This window comes from Pongo pygmaeus, chromosome 6 (assembly GCF_028885625.2).
Source record: "Pongo pygmaeus isolate AG05252 chromosome 6, NHGRI_mPonPyg2-v2.0_pri, whole genome shotgun sequence".
Lineage (NCBI taxonomy): Eukaryota > Metazoa > Chordata > Mammalia > Primates > Hominidae > Pongo > Pongo pygmaeus.
In genome coordinates, this window is record NC_072379.2 from 31,912,052 (window position 1) to 31,925,277 (window position 13,226).

General features: G+C 42.8%; 1 long non-coding RNA gene across 1 annotated transcript in view; it reads right to left on the reverse strand.

The window, feature by feature from the left end:
• Positions 1-13,226, reverse strand: part of LOC129041272 (uncharacterized) — a 45,442-nt gene that overhangs the window by 21,323 nt on the left and 10,893 nt on the right. The window contains exon 2 of the long non-coding RNA XR_008503830.1: positions 180-297. This is a non-coding gene — a long non-coding RNA (uncharacterized LOC129041272). The remainder of the gene's footprint in view (positions 1-179; positions 298-13,226) is intronic.

Below are 13,226 nucleotides of genomic sequence, written 5' to 3' on the forward strand. Positions count from 1 at the left end.
GACGTAGTGATCCGCCCGCCTCGGCCTCCCAAAGTGCTGGGATTATAGGCGTGAGTCACCGCGCCCGGCCCCAAAATTATTTAAAAATAAAATGTTAAAAATAAAGAATAATTTTTAAAAAGACAAAAACAGCAGCACTGGAAATAACAGTAAGCGATTGCCAGGCTCACCACAGTTACCTAATGGAGGCAGTGGCGGAAATTCCCATTCACGACGGTGCCATGGAAGGAGGGAGGCCAGGACCCAGTCAGTAGCACGCAGAAGCCTTGTGCTCCAAAATCAAAGATCCTGCCTGACCTGGAGAGAAACAAGAAATGCATCAGCCTTAGGGAAAGGGCTGCTACCTGTCCAGCCCAGCTCCACGCTAGAATGCTGAAGTTTACGCAGCCCCAGGGTAGAAGCCACATGCAGAGAACTAGGCTTCAGAAACCTGGGAGGCGAGTCGCCCTTTCAGAGGATGCTGTGTGGCTGTCACAAAGGGCCCAGGCTGCCTTTGCATGGGAGGAAAAGACTTCTACCTTCTTTAAGCTATTGCTAGTTGAAATCTTTCTATTAGTTGCAGCTACTCCTCTGTTGCCATTTTGTCCTTGCTCAAAGATACTGCAGAAAACTACACTCCCTCCACCACCCAGCAGCCCCATTCTGAGTGGTGACATGCATCCCAATTCCCTGACCTCACATGCACCACTCATGTCATCTCCATTCCACATGACAATCCCCAAAGGCCATGAGGCCGGGCGCATGGGAAGCGAGGTGCACCTGGCCTTCCCGGAGGTGCAGTGGCCACACGCAAAGTCCTGTGGCAGACAAGGAGAGGCTGTGTACGGCCTTGGAGGCTGTGCAGTGCTTCCACTCCATCTGTGGACACCTCCTCCTCCCAATCTTGCACCTGTATCCTGTGCTCTCGGCACACTGTGTGCTTGTACATCCCTGCGTTCTGCCGGTTCTCTGATGCCTCTGAGACTTTAACATACAATACAGCTTCTTCTGCTAGGAACATCCTCTATTCCACCTTTTCACCTGTGCCACCTATTTTATTCTTCAGGTTTCTGCTTAAATATCATCTCTTCCAAAAAGCCTTCCCTGACCTCGGAAGATGGGTTAGATGCCACTCTGGTGCATGAATATTTTCACTTTGTCTTTCTCCATCACAGCATCCACCACATCACATTACGATCACTCGCTGATTTGTCCATGTGGACTATGGAGCAAGGACAGTATATCTCTGGAACCTAATACAATACCTGGAATATAGTATGACTTCAATAACCAATTGATGAATGGGTCAATGGCAAACTTTATGAAGTCACACGATCATGACTTATCCCAGTGATGTGATATTGGACGGCCCGTAACACCTCTAATTTCTCCAAGTTAAAACTATTGCTAGCTTTTGTGAGACCACCCAGACCCCCACTGAGCCCAGCTGCAGCACTGTTTCATAGCAACGGATTCACTGGACCATATCCTAAAGTAGGGGTGAGATTGGAAATGGGAAGGCTTTCCCATGAGCCATTGATTTCCTTAATCGCATCCTCACTACTTGCATCATCCACTAGAACAAGAAAGTCAAGTTATCTGTGCTGCTGTCTCCAATTCAAGCTGGGAAGAAAAAGAAGTAAGTGTTTCACATCATAAAGAGAAACAAAGGAAAAATAACGATGCTTTAAAAGAGGTTGACGATTTCAACACCTCCAATCCACTCTCATTCACTCAGTACTTCACTTAGTAAAGTAAGACAAAAAATGTCCCATTAAAGAAGCACACAAAACATTTGCATTTGAATGAGTAAAATTCCAAAACTCCAGTAATGTAAAGCAGCAGCTGTGGTGTGGGAGAAAAGAAGTTTTGGACTAGGAGATCCAGGCCTGGCTCTGCTTCCAGTAGCTCGGTGACTTTTCCAACTCAGCCGGTCTGGACTTGGGTTTCCTCTTTAGTACACAAAATGTTGAACTAAATAAACGACCTCTAATAGCCCCAACCAAGTTTATCTCTTATTATTGTGTGCAATAGACACAAATGGCAGTTTCCAATCATCTCCTCCAACCAGTCCACACCCAGGAGAGCCTGGAGGTTAGGGAGTGACACCCGCAGGGAAGGATTATGCAGCTATACTTTCCCCAGTGCCTCCCTTAGATCATCAGTAGTGGTGGAAATGCTCTCAAACCTAGAAGTCCCTGGGTATCGGTGAGAGGTGAGTCTTAGAGTAATCTTATTTTTTAACTTTTCAATTTTTTTTTTTTCCCTGAGACGGAGTCTCGCTCTGTCACCCAGGCTGGAGTGCAGTGGTGTAATCTCAGCTCACTGCAACTTTGGCCTCCCGGGTTCAAGTGATTCTCCTGCCTCAGCTTTCTGAGCAGCTGGGATTACAGGCACGCACCACAACACCCAGCTAATTTTTTGTACTTTTAGTAGAGATGGGGTTTCACCATGTTGGTCAGGCTGGTCTCGAACTCCTGACCTTGTGATTCGCCCGCCTCAGCCTCCCAAAGTGCTGCAATTATAGGCGTGAGCCACCGGGCCTGGCCCTAATCTTATTTAAAGACCATAAAAATCTATAAAACTTTCTCTTTTTTTTTTTTTGCTTTGTGTAGCAAAATCTTTTTCAGGAGCTGAGGAGTCAGAGAACATTTGGTGTGTGGTGCTGCTGTGTCTAGGTAGGGGTTTCCTGTCTGTAATTTCTTTCCGCTCCAGACAATCTGGGCTACTTGAGGAATGACTGTCAGCACTGTTCCTTGGCAGACAGGGTGGATTCCTCATGGCGTTTCTATTATTGTTCACTTAAACTGTTATTTTAAACTATTACTGATAGTTTACTTTTCAATTATGAAAGTCTTGTGCTTCTAAGTTATAATAATTATGATTTGATGAGAATCTACCATGTGCAAGTTTTGGGGATGTATGCTTCATATGCAATATAATTTAAATGTCAAAACGTACCTTTGACTGAAGTGTTCCTCTTCATTTTACAAAGAAACCAAAACTAAAATATCTTGCCCCAGTCAAACAAATGGAGGAGCTGAAATCCAGACCCAGGTCACTGCAATCTTGGTTTCTCACCCACTCCCACTCCTTCGGAAGGTCAGGATTCATATCTTTCACTTCCATGGTTTTTATTCCCAAATTCTTTTACGTTTTTTATATAGAAGAAATATTTACTAGCATAAATTGTATTTCTTCCTGATAAACTCTCTGTAATTTAAGTATAATGAATGTAGAGCCATATTAATATTGAAGAGGTCCCACCTCATCTCATCGAAGAGGCCTGAGGAGACTTGGTGACTGGGGCCCGCTCGTCCCAGCTGGAAGCTGAGTGCCTTCTGAGCTTAGGGAGAGTGGGCATGAGCTTTACAGTGGTTCTGGTTGGAATATGATATATAGGAAGGAAAAGAGAAAGGATCCTAAGGAATTGCAGGCTGCTGGGTTGATGGCTGGATTCAGAGAATGGCGGTGAGTGAAAGGGTGGGATGCAGAAAGGTTCCCACACTTAGCATTGGAAAGTGAATCACATCCATCCCAACGTGGACATCAAGGAAGCACCTGGAGTTGGTGATGGGGACGGAGGAGCTGTGGGTGAGTTGAGTGTGAGGAACCTGGGGGGCTGTTGAGTGGAGATGAGTCCAGTTTTAGATATGGCTACAAACGTTATTGAGAAGTTTGACTGAAAGCCTATATTTAAGTGAAATTTGAATCTATGTGATCAGATGAGGTTAAAAAAAAAAGTGTCAAGTATAAGAGGAGAATGGATTAACTGGGGACTATCACTGATGTTCAGGAGGTGATCAAAGAAAGAAACATCACTTAAAAGCCCCGACAGGGAGCAGGAAAAGAGCAGCATCAAAATGGGGAAACATGGCGCTAAGGAGAATTCTAAGAAAAAAGTAGTCAGGAGTGTAAAATGTCAGAGAGGATAAGACTGTGTTAAACTAGTCATTAGCTTGAGAAAATTGCTTTAAAGCTACTGCAACAGACTACTTGACTTGTAGAAACACATAGTGACCTAATAGGTATAATTTCTCCATTATACGTAATTTTTTCAGTTCCTAAGAGACCTGAAACACAGATTATTACATTGGTGGAGAAAAGTAATTCCACTAATGGGCCATGATAGAGACTGCTAAAGATTTGTTTTGCTTACTTAATAGTTTTTATTGACATTTTGAAAACAAATTTTGTCCATTTTACAAGTCAATAATATCTATTCCAAGGTTGGTATTTGTGAAATGGGGGCAACCAGAACACTGACTTCATCTCCAGGGAAGTGTCTTCTAATAAGAAACCCTCCAGAGGTGCATGTGATCAAGTGCTTGATGAGTATTTCATGTGTAGTATTAGTCATTTTCCTCAGCATTTAGCTCATCGTATACTTTTCCTTCATTGAACAAGTTTTTTCACTTTTCTAATTTAGAAGCATTTCAAAAATTGATTGTGATACAGTAAGCATTAACAACGTTGACCTTATCATCATGGAAATGACTTCATTATCACTTCTGTTGCCAAAACCCGTCCAGGGCAGTCTGTGATGCTGGTTTGAGACAAACAAAACAGTCAGAATGAGAAAGATTTTTCTTGGTATGAAGGGCAATTGGCCTATGTCTTCCAAAGAATCCCAATCTCTCTGACAAAAATAAACATGAAACTTTGCTTCTCATACCGGAGTAATTTAAGAGACAGCACATGTCAACTTGACAGTGGTAATTCCGTAAATGAAGCTGTGGGCAGCACACGACTAACATGTGTGTCCTTTTCTTTTTTTTTGAGAGGGAGTCTTGCTCTGTCGCCCAGGCTGGAGTGCAGTGGTGTGGTCTCGGCTCACTGCAAGCTCTGCCTCCTGGGTTCACGCCATTCTCCTGCCTCAGCCTCCCGAGTAACTAGGACTACAGGCACACCCGGCTTTTTTTTTTTTTTTTTTTTTGAGATGGAGTCTTGCTCTGTTGCCCAGGCTGGAGTGCAGTGGTGTGGTCTTGGCTCACTGCAAGCTCCGCCTCCTGGGTTCACGCCATTCTCCTGCCTCAGCCTCCCGAGTAACTGGGACTACAGGCACACCTGGCTTTTTTTTTTTTTTAATTTTTAGTAGAGACAGGGTTTCATCGTGTTAGCCAGGCTGGTCTTGATCTCCTGACCTTGTGATCCACCTGCCTCGGCCTCCCAAAGTGCTGGGATTACAGGCATGAGTCACTGTGCCCAGCCATGGCATGTATTTAAAACCAGGAAAGGAACCTCTAAGGGTTGGAGCCACATCAGTGGCTGCCCTCCTGCTGTGCCTTCTGTGCACAGTTACAATGCTGCAGTAAATTAGACACCCCCTCCCCATCAGCTCCAGGTCACTACCAAGATACCATTTCTAGTAAAGTTGGTCTTTCTCTCTGAATTTCAGTTACTTTTGAATCATTATTTTATTATTACTCATTCTGCTATTGTCCCATTCACTCAATAAATATTTTTTGATTGCCTATGTGCCTGGTACTATTGTAGTGGTAAACAAGATAAAGTCTCTTTCTTAATGGGGCTTATATTTTACTGAGGAGAGGCAGAAGAGCATGGCCCCAGGGACTCACTTCCTCCCTGCCTTTATATAACAGCTCAGCAGAGTACTTGGTAGGCGCTCTACCCGAGCCTACTAGGAGGATGGGTCAGTGTCTGGTTGCCAGGTTCTGGAGGACCTTCCCTTCCAACAAGGCCACTTTCTCAACTGGAGAACGTGTGTGGTCCCACAGATATCCCCTGCCCCCTTCTCTTAAATACACACCATAAATATACAGAGCGTCATGGGGACATTGTCCTCCCTTGCTGGTGCCTTGGCCCTGATGCACCAGACTGTCTATATCCTGTCTAAGTGCTAAGGAGTAACACGACTTAAGGAGACCGTGCAACCTACTACTTCTTGGCCTGTTTTCCTCCAGTAAACTCTATTTTACACCTGAACTTTGTGGTGCTGGAACAAATAAATAAAGACAATTTTCAATAGCGCTAAGTGTCATGAAGGAAACGAAACGTTGCCATGGCTTAGACAGGGGCTGAGGCTAAGTGAGGACTACTTCAGTTGAGACAGCCGGGAAGACCTCTTTGAGGAGACGGCGATAGAACCAAAGCAGGAATGATAAAAGGCAGCAGCTGGGTGAAGAAAGAAGATTAGAGCACAGGACAAGCAAGTGGGGAGGCCTGGATGATAGTAGGAGCTTGACACACGTGTGGTCGGAAAAAGCCAGAGCACAGCGAGTCGGGGGAAGAGAGGGAGCCGGGGGTCTTTGGAGGGTAGATTTGACTTCCAGCTACAGCAAGCAGCTATGCAAGAAGTGAAAGTGAAGAGTTAACATGATGTGATGACTGTATTTAAAAGTTTAAGTCTTGGATGTTGGGGAAAATGGCACACAGGGCCATGAATGAAGGCAGAGAACCTAGCCAGGAAGCTGTCACCACGGCCCAGCAAGAGCGAAGGGCAGAGGAGCAAAGACCATTGACTGCAGTGAGAGGTAGAGGAAAGGACGGGTCCTGGATGCAGAGTGAGTGCTTTTAGTCCCTGTGTGCATGATCACAGAAAATCATGTAAAAGTTGCCACTGACAAAAAAAGAAAAAAGAAAGAAAAAGAAAAAGAAAAAAAATATAGGAGGCAATAGGAAATGAAGATGGGCAAAGACTAGAGAATCTCATGTAAAATGGGAAGTCCACAAGGCCAAGCTTTGACAAAGCAAGTGGTTCTGAAACATTCTTGGAACATTGGTAACTCTCCAGCTTGCTGGCTGTGGCCCCCCAAGGGCTCTAGCAAGCTGGTGCTCACTGCAAAAGCGTGGCTGAAGTCTTCAAACCTGGATTTCAAAAAGGGAGACAGACAAGATAACCAAAGCTTGTGAGAAGCAAACTCACTGCGTTTACAGGTAAGATCAGGAACTGAGACCCAGCTGACTTGGAGGGTTGCCACTAGAACTGATCTCAGAAATGGAGTTTATCGGGGGACCTGCCCCAGTAATCATGTAGGTTCTTTTCTATTTTTCCTAAGTGTTGGCTGGCTTGAGAAATAAAGGGACACAGAGTACAAAAGAGAGAAATTTTAAAGCTGGGCATCCAGGGGAGACATCACACGTTGGTAGGATCCGTGATGCCCCACAAGCCACAAAAAACAGCAAGTTTTTATTAGGGATTTTCAAAAGGGGATGGAGTGTGTGAATAGGTGTGGGTGACAGACATCAAGTACTTAACAGGGTAATAGAATATCACAAGGCAAGTGGAGGCAGGGCGAGATCCCAGGACCACAGCACCGAGGTGAAATTAAAATTGCTAATGAAGTTCGGGCACCATTGTCATTGATAACATCTTATCAGGAGACAGGGTTTTGAGATCAACCGGTCTGAACAAAATTTATTAGGTGGGAATTTCCTCTTCCTAATAAGCCTGGGAGCGCTATGGGAGACTGGAGTATATTTCATCTCTGCAGCCTCAACCATAACAGACAGGCGCACCTGGGGGGGCTGTTTATAAGCCTATACCTCCAGGCGCATATTCTCTTTCTCAGGGACGTTCCATGCTGAGAAAAAGGATTCAGTGATATTTCTCCAATTTGCTTTTGAAAGAAGAGAAATATGGTTCTGTTCTGCCTGGCTTACCAGCGGTCAGAGTTTATCTCTCTTATTCCCTGAACAATTGCTGTTATCCTGTTCTTTTTTCAAGGTGCTCAGATTTCATATTGCTCAAACATACATGCTGTATAATTTTTGCAGTTAATGCAATTATCACATGGTTCTGAAGCGACATACATCCTCCTCGGCTGACAGGATTAAGAGATTAAAGTAAAGACAGGCATAGGCAAGCACAAGGGTATTGATTGGGGAAGTGATAAGTGTCCATGAAATCTTCACAATCCACGTTCTTCTGCCATGGCTTCAGCCTCTGTTTGGGGTCCCTGACTTCCTGTAATAGGAGTTAATCACAAGATTCCAGGGAAACCACAAACGAGAGGTGGGAAGCAAATTAATGACAGAGTGAAGCCCTCTGTGTCAGGCACTTTGCACACATTATCCCTGGTAGTCCTCAAAAGCAGCCCTAGGAGAGAGGTCTGGTTTTGTCTTTTCTCTGGAAAACAAACTAAAGCTCAGGGAGCTTTGGTAACAAGCTCAAGACATTAGGAGTAGTGGTTGGGAGCAGAACCAGGCTGTAAGCCCAGGGTTGCCCTCTTCCAGCCTCCGCTCATCTCCCCACAGTGCGGGGAACCTGGGTGGGGCAGCAGAGCCATCAGGGCTGCAGGGTTGAGCCTTAGAGAGGGAAGCTTGTCAGGTCCATGCATGGCCCAGCTAGGAAGTTAGCCTTTACTCACGGTCTGAGGTTCCCTGTCTCCCGGCTCTTCTGTTTGTCAGTCCCCTATCCCCGCCCCACACCGCCCCCCGGCCAGTGGTTGTCCTAAACTTCGTCCTCTGGTTCTTCAAGGCAGTAGGATGTTCTCCATGTGAGCTTTCACCATTCACGTGGCACAGACCAGGGGCTGCCCCAAGAGTACAAGTCGTGGAAATGGGAAGTTCACCGGCGCCTCCTCCTCCTGCAGGACCCTGCCCTCGGCCAGCCCCTGCCTGCCCTCTCTCGTCTGCACTTAGCTGCTCCGTACATGGAGGCTAGAGTCCACAGTTATCTGTAGAGTTCTAGAGTTCGTCTGATGGACACAACTTTGTAACTACCAAGAAATAATTTTTTTTTTTTTAAAGACAGTCTTGCTCTGTTGCCCAGGCTGGAGTGCAGTGGCATGATCTCGGCTCACTGCAGCCTCCACCTCCCAGGTTCCAGCGATTCTCTTGCCTCAGCTTCCTGGGTAGCTGGGATTACAGGCACATGTCACCACACCCGGCTAATTTTTGTATTTTTAGTAGAGAAGGGGTTTCACCACGTTGGCAAGGCTGGTCTTGAACTCCTCACCTCAAGTGATCTGCTCGCCTGGGCCTCCCCAAGTGCTGGGATTACAGGCGTGAGCCACTGTGCTCGGCCCAAGAAATACTCTTACAGAAAACATTCTGAATCAAACGGATGGTTTCCAGAATGGATTCATTTTCCTTTCCCCTCTGCTAATAACCTGGTCCTAGGCTCCCTTAGGAGACGCAGTTGCTGCAGGGTTTCTCGCCTCCCGAGCAGGTGAGGGTATTCACGCTTCTGCACTGCCCTCCAGTGGCTGACTGCCTAAAATGCGAATGAGATTCTCTGGGAAGCAAAGCGCTCTTCCCAGAGTTAAGGCGACTTCTCAGGGGCTTCCATTATGGAGTAACAAACTGCAGTAGACATGAGTCTCCCTAATAATGAAATAGATTACTGGATTGATTGCAAAGTATTTACATTTTTCACTTTTATTTGCAACAACAACAGAAAAACAAAAGCTCTTGAGATGTTTAAAGGATCTGTGATGTAGTTATTGAATGTACACAGTAATTAAGTATATCAGAGAAGACTCTCATAAGCACCTGGAGAAGAAAGTACTGAGGACAATCGTGTCAATGACGTGAAGAACTGCCAGGTGAAATGAGACTTTATTGAGAAAGACGCCATACACTTTTGCTTTCTCTGAGTAACACCGCCATCTTGTGTCTTTTCTCCATACTTCCGATAAAACCAGGCAAACCTTTTGCTACTTTGAGCACTTCTAAATGTTTTCTAATAGAAAAACTTTGGAATGTTCTTTCAAAGCTCAAACAGGAGAAAATAAATACACATAAACTCTTCTTAAAAAACTGCATTGAGGTGTAGTTTATATTCAATAAACTGCACCTTTATATCAGTTCAAGGGGTTTTGGCGAATGTATATACCCAGTCAACTTCAACACAGCATGTAGATTTCCATCACCTCCCAAAGTACCCTCGTACCTATTTACAGGCAAGCTCACCCCAGCTCTTGTCCAGGCAACCACTGATCTGCTTTATGTCAGCAAAGATCCGTTCTGACTTTTAAGAATTTCATCTAAAAGGAATTATATAGCATGTACTCTTTTGTGTCTATGTAAATACTTGCTTTTTCCATTTAACGTAACACTTTTGAGATCTATTCATTTTGTTAAATCTAACAGTACCTTATTCATTTTTCCTTCTCAGTACTATTCTCTTGTATGAATATACCCCAATTTATTGACCTAGTCTTCTGTTGATGGGCACCTGGGTTGCTTCCGGTTTTTGACTATTAAGATTGCTATGAGCAAACGTGTGTAACAAATGTGTACAAATGTTCTCATTTCTCTCGGTAAATACCTAGAAGCAAATTACTGGTAGAGTAAGTAGATGTTTAACTATAAAAGAAATAGCCAAAGTATTTCCTAGAATAGTTATACCATTTTCTTTTTTTTTTTTTTTGAGATGGAGTCTTGCTCTGTTGCCCAGGCTGGAGTGCAGTGGCACGATCTCACCTTACTGCAACCTCCACCTCCCAGGTTCAAGCAATTCTCCTGCCTCAGTCTCCCGAGTAGCTGGGATTGCAGGTGACTGCCACCACACCTGGCTAATTTTTGTATTTTTGGTAGAGACAGGGTTTCATTATGTTGGCCAGGCTCATCTTGAACTCCTGACCTCAAGTGATCCACCTGCCTCGGCCTCCCAAAGTGCTGGGATTACAGGCGTGAGCCACCGTGCCTGGACAGTTACACCATTTTCTATTCCCACGGCAATCAGTGAGAGCTCTGGCTGAGCCATGTCCTTGTCAATATCTGGTATGATCATCCTTTTGAACGCTGATTCTAATGGGTGTGTGGAGGTGACTCATGATGAGTTTAATTTGCATTTTCCTGCTAACTAATAATGCTGAGCATCTTTGCATGTGGCTGTTGGCTATTTGTTTATTCTTTGGTTAAAGTCTGTTTAATTCATTTGCTTCTCTCACTTTATAAAATTGGGTTATCTTCTAATTATTGAATCATAAGATTTCTTTATATATGATGCTCTATAAAAGTATCTTGTCACATATATATAGTTTTTTTTTTTCCTAGTTTGTGACTTGCCTTTTTATATTATTAATAGTATCCTTTGGGGAGCAAACATTTTAAATTTTGATAGTCTAATTTATCATTTTTTAAAGTTACAGATTTGTGGGCCGGGCACAGTGGCTCACGCCTGTAATCCCAGCACTTTGGGAGGCTGAGGCAGGCAGATCATGAGGTCAGGAGATTGAGACCATCCTGGCTAGCACAATGAAACCCTGTCTCTACTAAAAAAAATACAAAAAAATTAGCCGGGCGTGGTGGCAGTCACCTGTAGTCCCAGCTACTTGGGAGGCTGAGGCAGGAGAATGGCGTGAACCCGAGAGGCGGAGCTTGCAGTGAGCTGAGATCGCACGACCGCTTCAGCCTGGGCGACTGAGTGAGACTCCGTCTCAAAAAAAAAAAAAAACTTATAGATTTGTTACCTCAAAAATGCCTACATTAAGATCACAAACATTTTCTCCTACATTTTTCCTAGAAGTTTTATAGTTTTACTTTTTGCATTTTCATCCATGATCTTTTTCATGTTAACTTTTGTGTACGGTATGTTGGAAATACTAAAGTTTTTTTTTTTTCCCCATCTAGATATATAATTGTACCAGCATCAGCTCTGTTCCTGTTCTTAGCTCCTGTTCTTAGAGAAAATAAGTTCAGTCTTTTGCCATTAGGTATGATGTTAGCTGCACATTTTTAAAAGTGCCCTCTATAAGCTAGAGAGTTTCTTTTTATTCCTGCTTTGATGAAAGTTTTTGTAATAAATGTGGCTAAATTTTGTCAAGTGCACTTTTTCTTCTAGTCCTAAGGGAGAAAAAAACATTTTCCCCTCCTATTAATATGAGGAGTTGCCTTGGTTTTTCAAATATTAAGACAACCTGGCACTTGTAAGAAATGTTCCACCTGATTGTAATATATTGTCCTTTTTATACATAGATGGATTCTATTTGTTAATATCTTGTTAAAGATTTTTGCATCTAGATTCATGAAGAATATTGGTGTAAAGTTTTCTGTAAAGTATTTGTCTGGTTTTGGTATCAGCATGACGCTGGCTTCAAAAATTGAGTTGGAAAGGGTTCTTTTTATATTCTGAGAGAGGTTATGTTTCATTACAATTATTATTGCTTTTTTAAATGTTTGATAAAATTCACCAGTGAAGACATTTGGGCCTGGGAGTTTTGCTGTAAGAAGGAAATTATGAATTCAATTTCTTTAATACATATAGAACTATTCAGATTTTCTATCAACAATTTTTGTTATACAATGTTTTCATTGCTTCTAAGTTATCAAATTTAATGGCATAAATTTGTTTGTACTGTTATTACCCATTTAATGTTTGTAGGACTGGTAGCACTGTCTTTTCTTTCATCCCTAATATTGGAAATTTCTATTTTTTTTCTTTTTTTCTGATCAGTTTAGCAATAGATTTATTGAGATTGATTTTTCAAAGAATCCTCCTTTTAGTTGTACTGATTTATCTCTGTTGTCTGTTTCTAGGGGTAGCGAATTTTTCTGTAAATAACTAATACATATTTTAGGTTTGCTGGCCACATGATTTGTAACGCAGCACTAGACAACAATAAGTAAATGAATGAGTGGGACTATTTTCAAATACAAATATTCACAAAAACAGGTGTGAAGCCATATTTTTGCCTGAAAGTTGTGCTTTGCTGACCCTTGTTTTATTAAAAGTCTATCTTTACTTTTTGCTTCTTTCTACTTACTTTGGTGTTAATATTCTCATTTTTTCTAGCTTTCTGATGAAGTAAGTATAATTCCTTGGTTTTGAAGAACATTCCCAATGGATATGGAATTTGAAGTTCATACTCCCTCCTCTCATTCCCCACCCCAACTAGTGGTTTAAAGAGGTGATTCTGCCCTTAATTGCTTCCTATGATATATCTGCTCTTGGTTTTATCTTTAGTCCTCTGTATATATGTGCACTTTTTAAAATTGCCTTTTTAAGATTATCTTTTTCTACTGTGTCTTTTATTTAGGTTTTTTGAGCTTATTGGATATGTCAGTTTATAATTAGTCAAATTTGGAAAATTTTGTATTCATTGATGTCACATTGGCACCCTGAAATCAGCCACAGTGGGAATATTTACATCATGAAAATTGGCCAATGCTATAGATTGAGGCTTTTTTCTCCGTAAAGGTTATTTGTTAAAATTTGCCAATATATTTCTGCCCACAGTTCACTAATGCTGGGCTCATTTTCAATCTCCTTTTCTCTCTGTGCTTCTACTATCATAGTTTCTATTGCTGTGTTCAAATTTACTGATCTTTTCTTCTGA